The sequence below is a fragment of the Perca flavescens genome, chromosome 21 (genome assembly GCF_004354835.1).
Source record: "Perca flavescens isolate YP-PL-M2 chromosome 21, PFLA_1.0, whole genome shotgun sequence".
Taxonomy (NCBI): domain Eukaryota; kingdom Metazoa; phylum Chordata; class Actinopteri; order Perciformes; family Percidae; genus Perca; species Perca flavescens.
Window position 1 is genome coordinate 1,129,590 of NC_041351.1, and position 10,152 is coordinate 1,139,741.

Below are 10,152 nucleotides of genomic sequence, written 5' to 3' on the forward strand. Positions count from 1 at the left end.
CCCTGATGGGCACAGGTAAGCGGATTGTCATCTCTGGGCCTCTACCTACTTACAGGAAGGGTGCGGAGAGATGGTCCAGACTGTTCTGGCTCCACACCTGGCTGGAACCACTCTGCACTTCCCTGGGCCTTCCCTATGTCGACAACTTCAACTTGTTCTGGGAGATGCCCAACCTGCTGGAGCGTGATGGTCTCCACCCAAACCGACACGGAGCCAGGCTGCTATCTGACAACATAACGACCACACTGACAGAAGGCAAGTATTGACATTATGTTGAAAATATCACAGATTCATGCCCCCCAGGTATTTATCCTGATAGCACTATACAAGTGGATGAATCTGAAAATGTTTTCTGTAGGATAACATGTAGTACTAGTATTATTCCAGTAACGTGTAGTACTAGTACTATTCCAGTAACATGTAGTACTAGTACTATTCCAATTATAATCAACAACAGACCACACAAAGTGGTGAATAAAGGGGCAATACTTAACAACCTAATTGGAATTAAAACTACCACTGCAATGATAGAACAGGATAGGAAAATTAGATGTGGATTACTAAATATCAGATTTAGTAATCCACTTTAGAAGACTTTGTCTTCTAAAGCAGTACTAGTAAATGAATTGATATCTGATAATCAAATTGATCTATTCTGTCTTACTGAAACCTGGCTGGGCCATGAAGAATATGTTAGTCTAAATGAAGCCACTCCTCCCAGTCATATTAATACTCAAATTCCTAGAGGCTCAGGCCGAGGAGGGGGAGTTGCAGCCATATTTGATTCAAGCCTGTTAATTAACCCTAAACCCAAACTAAATTATAACTATTTTGAAAGCCTTGTTCTTAATCTTCAACATCCAACACGGGAATCAGAACAGCCAATTATATTTGTTGTCTACCGAGCTCCAGGTCCGTATTCTGAATTTTTATCTGAATTCTCAGAGTTTTTATCATGTGTAGTCCTTAAATCAGACAAAGTACTTATTGTTGGTGATTTTAATATCCATGTGGATGTTGACAATGATAGCCTTACTACTGCTTTCAACTCATTACTGGATTCAATCGGTTTCAGTCAGAGTGTGCACAAGGCGACGCACTGTTTTAACCACACCCTCGACCTTGTGCTGGCATATGGTATTGAAATTGAGGATTTAATAATATTTCCGCTGAATCTGGTATTATCAGATCATTTTTTAATTACTTTTGAATTCTTGCTACCTGACCATACTAAACCAGATAGCAGCTTCTACACCAGATGCCTATCTGACAGTGCTATAGCTAAATTTAAGGAAAATATTCCTACAGCATTCCAGTCTATGTCGTGCCTTAACATAACAGAGGACCTCTATGTTAACCTCAGTCCCTCTCAAATTGATACATTTGTAGACGGTGCTACAACTTGCCTACGGACGACCTTAGACTCTGTCGCTCCTCTCAAAAAGAAGACGATAAAGCAAAGGAAATTAGCTCCTTGGTATAACTCCCAAATTAAAACAAATCTTGCGAAACCTCGAAAGTAAGTGGCGCTCCACCAAAGTGGAGGAATCCCGTTTGGAATGGCAAGACAGTCTGAAAACCTATAGGAAGGCCCTAAGAGAGGCCAGATCAGACTATTACTCATCATTAATAGAAGAAAACAAGAACAACCCAAGGTTTCTTTTCAGCACTGTAGCCAGGCTGACAGATAGTCACAGCTCTACTGAGCCATCTATTCCTCTAGCTCTGAGTAGTGATGACTTCATGAGCTTCTTTAATGATAAAATTATAACAATTAGAGATAAAATTCATCATCTTTTGCCCTTAACTTCTAACAGTTCATCTTTAAATGCAGGACCGCTAGAAAGAACGACGAGTCCCAACATATACTTAGACTGCTTTTATCCTATAGACCTTCAACAATTAATGTTAAAGATATCCTCAGCTAAGGCATCTACATGTCTCTTAGACCCCATCCCAACGAGACTACTCAAAGAAGCGTTACCCGTGGTAAACACTTCATTACTAGATATGATCAATATGTCCTTATTAACAGGTTATGTACCGCAGTCATTTAAAATAGCTGTGATAAAACCTCTTCTGAAAAAACCCACCCTCGATCCTGAGGTCTTAGCAAACTATAGACCTATATCTAACCTTCCCTTTCTATCCAAGATCCTTGAGAAGGTGGTTGCTAATCAGTTATGTGATTTTCTACATAGCAACAGTTTATTTGATGATTTTCAATCAGGATTTAGAAAGCATCATAGCACAGAGACGGGACTGGTGAAAATTACTAACGACCTTTTAACTGCTGCAGACAAGGGATTTGTCTCCATTCTTGTTCTACTAGATCTTAGTGCTGCATTTGACACTATTGACCATACTATCCTGTTACAGAGACTGGAACACTTAGTTGGCATTAAAGGAATCGCACTAAGCTGGTTTAAGTCCTATTTCTCTGAGCGATCCCAATTTGTTAATGTTAACGATAAACCCTCCAAGCACGCTAAAGTTAGCCATGGCGTTCCTCAAGGCTCAGTGCTTGGACCAATTCTATTTTCCTTATATATGCTTCCTCTAGGTAATATTATTAGGAAACACTCAATTAACTATCACTGTTACGCAGACGATACCCAATTATATCTGTCAATTAAGCCAGATGAAAGTGGTCAGTTAGCAAGACTTCAAACGTGTATTGAGGATATAAAATCCTGGATGACCCACAATTTCCTGATGTTAAACTCAGACAAAACTGAAGTTATTGTGATAGGACCAACGCACCGCCGAACTTCGTTTTCGAAAGATATAGTTACTCTGGATGGTATTACCCTGGCCTCCAGCACTGCTGACAGAAATCTAGGAGTTATTTTTGATCAGGATATATCCTTCAACGCCCACTTAAAACAAACCTCAAGAATAGCCTTTTTCCATCTTCGTAACATTGCCCAAATTAGGAATATCCTGTCTCAAAACGACGCTGAAAAACTAGTCCATGCATTCGTTACTTCTAGACTAGATTACTGCAATTCCTTATTATCAGGTTGCCCAAATAAGTCCATTAAGACTCTCCAACTGATCCAGAATGCTGCAGCACGTGTTCTGACGAGAACTAAGAGAAGAGATCATATTTCTCCTGTATTAGCTTCTCTGCATTGGCTTCCAGTGAAATCTAGGATCGAATTTAAAATCTCCTCCTGACTTACAAAGCTCTAAATGGTCAAGCACCATCATACTTAGAAGAGCTCATAGTACCTTATTGTCCCACTAGAGCACTGCGCTCCCAGAATGCGGGGCTACTTATGGTTCCTAGAGTCTCTGGAAGTAGACTGGGGGCCAGAGCCTTCAGCTATCAGGCTCCAGTATTGTGGAACCAGCTCCCAGTCTGGGTTCGAGGAGCAGACACCGTCACCACATTTAAGAGTAAACTGAAAACCCTCCTCTTTGATAAAGCTTATAGTTAGGGACGAGGAGTTGAAGCGTCCACCTAACCCGGCCCACCTGCTTCTCCTCGTAGTCATCAGTTTTATATACTGTATAATTAATAATCTAGCGAGAGTAGAGGGAGGCAGGCCAGTACAGCCCAATCCGGTTGGGGAGAGTTCTAGCCCGACCAGGCACCTCTCTTTAACCTGCCTCTCTTAAGTTATGCTATTACAACTCTAGACTGCCGGGGAGGCTGTTCCTCCCTAAGACACACTGAGCTGCTCTCTCATCTCTACTTGTTACTTTTGTATGCATCCTGTCCCAGAAATGCTTGTTACTAATCTAGCTCTGGGGAGTTTACCACCCGTGCTCTGCAGTGCCATGTTACATCCCGCAACGCTCTGCTGTGATGTTCATACGCACAGAGTAGTCAGGATCCGGTATAGGAGACTGCACTACTCAGTATGACACGATGTGCCCTGCTATGACATGAACTTCCACGATAACCTTCAAAGTCACTGTGACTTCTAATGTGACTGTTATCACCACTGTTCATCACGCCCCCAACCGGCCCGTCAGACACCGCCTACCAAGAGTCTGGGTCTGCCGAGGTTTCTTCCTAAAAGGGAGTTTTTTCTTGCCACTGTTGTAACAGCCACTGCTAATGCTTGCTCTTGAGGGAATTGCTGTAATTGTTGGGCTTTATAGAGTCTAGACCTACTCTATCTGTAAAGTGTCTCGAGATAACTTTTGTTATGATTTGATACTATAAATAAAATTGAATTGAATTAAGCAATGTAGGCAATACAAATGTAGCTTTTTTCCGAAAATGTTGCTTTTTTCCCTAGTTTTGGTTGTTTAAAAACGCAAAAAAAAATTATCTGATTAATCGATCGATAAAGTGCTAGATTAATCGATTACAAAAAGAATCCATAGCTGCAGCCCTACACGTGTCTTTTCTTTGTTTTATTTGACATGAAGGCTTATTGGCTCAACAAGTGGCACATTACAACGTGCATTCATCAGATATTTTACTGTTTTTTTTTAATGGTTTTAATTTTAAAATGACTTGGTAGCAGAGGGCCCCGATGATGAAGCTCCGCCCCCACTGTACAGAGAGTCTAGCTCCGCCCCTGAACATAAGTGTTCCTTTTGGGACAATACCAACCATCGAAAGTGGGACTACGGCAGGAAGTGGTCAGTGCATGTTAGCAGTGGACCGTCGAACCGTGCAACGCGCACACGCTCTGAACCGTGATAGGCGAACCGAACGGTTCGGAAGTTGTTTCATGTACGTTGAGTTTTAAACGTGTGTGTGTGTGTGTGTGTGTGTGTGTGTGTGTGTGTGTGTGTGTGTGTGTGTGTGTGTGTGTGTGTGTGTGTGTGTGTGTGTGTGTGTGTGTGTGTGTCTCTTCCGACCGAGCAGGAGGAGCCCGAGAAGCCGTTTGTCCCGGCCATCTCCATTAAAGACGAACACGGAAACGTGGACCTGTGCGCCATCACTCACAGTGAGTAGCATGTTCCCGCCACAAACTCTACCCAGCATGCATCAGTCGCACAGAGACACAATGGGACTGTTGGTTCTCTGGAATAAAACATCTATCTGACCCTGAGACAAAATCTTATATTTACAACGTATTTAACTAAATATCCAGCCAGGATTTTATTTTATTATTTTATTTTCCTGAAATATTGCAACGTTTAAAAAAAATACATGTTTTTTTTCTATTATTATTATTATTATTATTATTATTATTATTATTATTATCTGAAGTTTAGAAGAAAAAGGGTCTGGAGTACTCATTTTTTATTTATGTAACATTTTTCATTTTTTATATTTATTTCTAAGGTTATATTATTTTTTAAATATATATATTATTTCATTTTTAATTTAATTATATTTATTGATTCTAATGTAAGAGTGTAATCCAGCTGCAGTGCCTCAGTCTGACCACATGGTGGCAGCAGCTGATCATCATCTGGTGGGATTAGTTCTGGCTGCAAACACCATCTACTGACAGGAGAGAAGAAACTACTCATCCATTCATCCATTCATCCAGAACATTCATTCATTCATCCAGAACATTAATCCACCGTGAAGATAATCTCTAGTTAGTTTCAGAGTTAATTTATGGATCCTGATTATATAAAGAAAGAAAGAAAGAACTAAACAACTTATTCAACTACCAAAACTGTTATGATTAAATCTAATGTACATGAGCTTTACTACACTGACATTTTTGAAGTCTCAAAACAAAAACATACAAGGCCATGCAGTGTCCATTACTAATCCTAACTTATAAATCTAAGTAAATAATATATATTTTGTATGCCTTAAGGCTGTTTGATTATTCTTGCGTTCAGCGTGACCTGGGTTCTGTGAAACCTCCAGGTTCTGTCTCACTGCTTGTATCGGCTCAAATAACAGACATCTTCCTCCGTGTTGTTACCAAATCTTGCAGATCAGCCAGTCGCCCAGGCTGCGTTTGCATCATATCGCTGTCCACACAGCGCCGACCATGCAAGAAGTATTAAACGGCTATAATACATACCAGTACACACGCAATAGCCTACATGTAACTTCTGAATACTGAGGACAGAATAATTAACTGGGACCAGAGGCGTCAGACTGGGGGGAAAAAAGGGACTGGGTACCCAGGGCCCTGATGTGAGGAGGGCCCAACAAGATGTTAGAATGAATAGCTGTGGATGTGGGGAGGGGCCCATACAAAATGCCTTTCTACAGGGCCCAGAATTTGGTGCTACGCCCCTGCTGAGGACAAAATAATAAAGTGCTAAAAGTTTGTCCTTCAGCGAAAGAAGCTGAACTAAAAATATTTTTCTGGCATCATCATAAAACATTTCAGAACTTAGGATGTGGTCTATGCAGTCTCTGTTTTCCATAACCAGATGAATGGCACCAAATATGCCACTCTATACACCTGATCCTCCTTCTGTAGGCTCTGGCTTCAGTTGTCAGTGTGGATCACTTTGGAATTACAGTAAACATGTAGTTAAGGCATGTTGGGTCACAATAAATCATAAATATATGAGCATGTGCATGAATGTACAGTATGCTTCAGTTGAGGACTTGCAGTATTATGTGAACAAACTCCTACATGTCAAATCTTATTCTAGACATTGTGTATTGTACCCAAGAACACACTTTTTGTGGTATGTACATTTTTGGAATAAACAGCATTTGAAAATAGATTGTAACGTGTGTGTGACTCATCTTAAAATAGACTAATGTGCTGACAGAAGGTCCTCATATTTAATATCAGACACAACTTAGTCAACTCTAAGAAAGACATCAGTGTAACTGCATCAACAGTGGTAAATAACTCCTTATATTAATAATAATAATAATGTATTTATGAGGGTTGGAGGAAAGATCTGACATAGTGACGCTCCAACATTGAACATTAAGCTTCATGCAGGACATTTGGCTGCAGGACCACTGGAGATCTATCAGAACACAGCCTCATTTCCTGAAAAACACACAAAGGAACATTTATAAAAAAATGTAATTAATGTGCATGAAATTAATGTCTACCTGCTTGATTGTGAATAAACAGTTACATTCAAAGTTCAAACTGCACAGGGTGACTTTTATTAAGATGGGACTAATGCACAATAATTAGAGCTTGGTACATTGTGTAAATACTTTTATCTGAAGTCGCTGGCATTTTTTAATAATCTATTTCTACAGTCCATTTTTGTATAGCAACATTTTTTTGTTAGCCTGCTAGCTTGGTTAGCAAGGTGCAACCATAATTCACCTCTAACGAAAAACGTTTGTTTGTTTGTTTATTTAGGATCCTCATTAGCTCATGCATTGCAGGTGCTATTCTTCCTGAGGTCCTTACAAATCACTTGTAAATGTGGCAATGTAATAATACATACACATACATCAAAAACAAATGAAAAATAAAAATGTTAAAACGAAAACTAAACATACACTAGAAGTTCTTGACAAAATACACACCAATAAGACAAGGACAGACACATAGCTCCACCAGTGCAGTTATCAAGCATTCCTTAATTTTAGGTTGAACAACGGGTACATTCCCATACTATCGTACTATACTCTTTCATCTTCTCTGGACACATCTCACAATCGAACAAACATACATATATTTTGTTAAACCTCAACCAATGTTGTTTCTTTGTCTACTCAACTTCTTTAAACAATAGATATGTTTTAACTAAACTTTTATCTCTTTTTACTGCTTTCTTGTCTTATTTGTTCAGGTAACATATTCCATTCTTGCATTGCTCTATACATGACCATACATTTAACAGTTTTAGTCTTTGCTTTTGGTAAAGTAAATTTACCTCTTGTGGCATGTCTAGTCGCATAGTCATGTATATCTAAACTGAAAGGTAATTTATTATACAAAATATATGGTTTCTTTGTAACAAGAATATTCCTAAAAAGAAACACATAATGAATAAAATAATCTATTTCTTATAAATAACCAACCTAAACATTTGTGCATTGTAACAACATTTGTCCGGTATCCAACACCTAAGCGCTATACGCGCAGCTCTATTTTTTTATTTTTTCTTGAGTTGCATTAGACCATACCACTGAACAATAATCAAGATTAGACAATATTTAAACTTTAGCTGCTACTTTGATTGAGCTTTGTGACAAATATGGTGCACATCTTTTAACAACAGAAACACCACTTCCCATCTTAACAACCATGTTATTTATGTTTAGTCCATGTTATTTTGCTATCTAAAATAACTAAAAGTTTGGTCTCATGGACCTGTTCAACAGATACATCATTTATGCAAAGCTTCAACTCTGGTTGATTATGAAGAGTATAATGTGAACCGAACATCATGCTTTTTGTCTTTGAAATATTAAGAACTAGCTTATTTTTCTTTATCCATTCAACCACCGATTGCAGCTCTTGTGATAGGATAGTGTTTAACTCATGAAATGTAGATGAAGACATAAATAGTTGAATCATCTGCATACATCGATATACTGACCTTATTTAAAACAAGTGATAAATCATTTTTAAAGATAGTGTATAACAATGGCACAAGACAACTACCCTGGGGAACTCCACAGCTACTGTAACCGCTCCAACTTCCGAGTAGCTACCATTAAAAAAGACTAGTTGTTGCCTGTTTGTTAAATAACTCTCCATCCATAACACTGCTGACTGAGAGAAACCATAACATTCAAGTTTTTTCAATAATAAATTATGATCAAGGATATCAAATGCTGCTGTAAAATCAAGCATAATAGCACCTACTAATTTCTTTTGTTCAATATCTCTCAGCCAGTCATCAGTCATATGAGTTAGAGCGGTAGCTGTTGAGTGTCCCTTTCTATAAGCATGTTGACAATCAGTTGTTAAGTCATTCAAAGAAAAATATTCTATAATCTGCTCACATACTATACTCTCCATAATTTTACTCAACACAGGCAATAAACTTATCAGACGACTATATGACCCCGAGAATGGTAACCTTACACTTTAGGCAATGGAATTATTTTAGCAATTTTCCATTCCTGAGGGCATAGACATTCACTTAAACTTTGGTTTATAATATGACAGATAACGGGGGCAATTAGGTCTGCAACTAATTTAAGAAGTTTACCATCATATTTACTCCAAAAAATTTAAAATTACAATCTTTGCCACTCATGATTTTCTCTTTTATTAATAAATAAGAGATATCATTCTCTATTTCTGTCATATTATTTCTTAAATCATTTATTTTATATACAGTATGAAATAATTATTAAGGAGGTTTGCGATCTCCACTGGTTTGGTGAGGAAATTTCCATGATTCTCCAAAAAAGATGGAGTTTGTTTAATGCTTTTTCCCGTTAAGCTGTTCAACGTATTCCATAATCTTTTACTATCATTTTTAATATCATTAATCCTAGCTTTATAATACATTTTCTTTTTCTTTCTATCTAAATTAGTTAAAAAGTTTCTTAGTTTATGGTAGATTTGCCAATCTGATTGATAACCAGATCTTATTGCTGTTAATTTTGCTTCTGACCGTAAACTTCTTCACTGGAGTATGCTTTTCAACTATAGGCATAAAAATACCAACAAAGTTTTTCAATGCTTGCTCGGGATTTGTTTTCAGTAATACATCTGACCAACATACCTCTTTTACCTCATTTCTAAATCTGTCCTGATCAAACCATTTGTATGATCTCTTTTGTATTACTTTAGGTCCAGGCTTCGGCACTTTTGCTCTTCTAACAGCAACTAAATTGTGATCACTACAGCCAGTAGGTATAGATAATGCTTTTGAGCATAGCTCAGCTGCATTAGTAAAAATATGATCAATACACGTGGAAGTAATTGTGCCGTCACTCTTAGTAAATATTCTAGTTTGTTTGTTAATTACCTGTGACAAATGTGTAACATTTTGAAGACTTTTTTTTCATTGAACAACCTAATGCATTCCAGTCCATATTCAGATATCCCATAAAATAGATTTCATAACTGCCCTCACACCCATGTTATAACATTTCACATATTTTCTCTAGATATTCACTATTCACACTTGGTGGTCTATAACAACAACCAATCAGCATGGGCTTCAAATGTGGCAGTTGTATTTGCAGCCATAGTGCCTCCACCTCCGTTGGCATTAAATCATTTCTAATTTTAATTGGTATGTGATCCTGAATAAAAAAAAAATGCAACTCCTCCACCAAATGCATTTCTATCCCTCCTTACAATACAGTATCCCTGTATA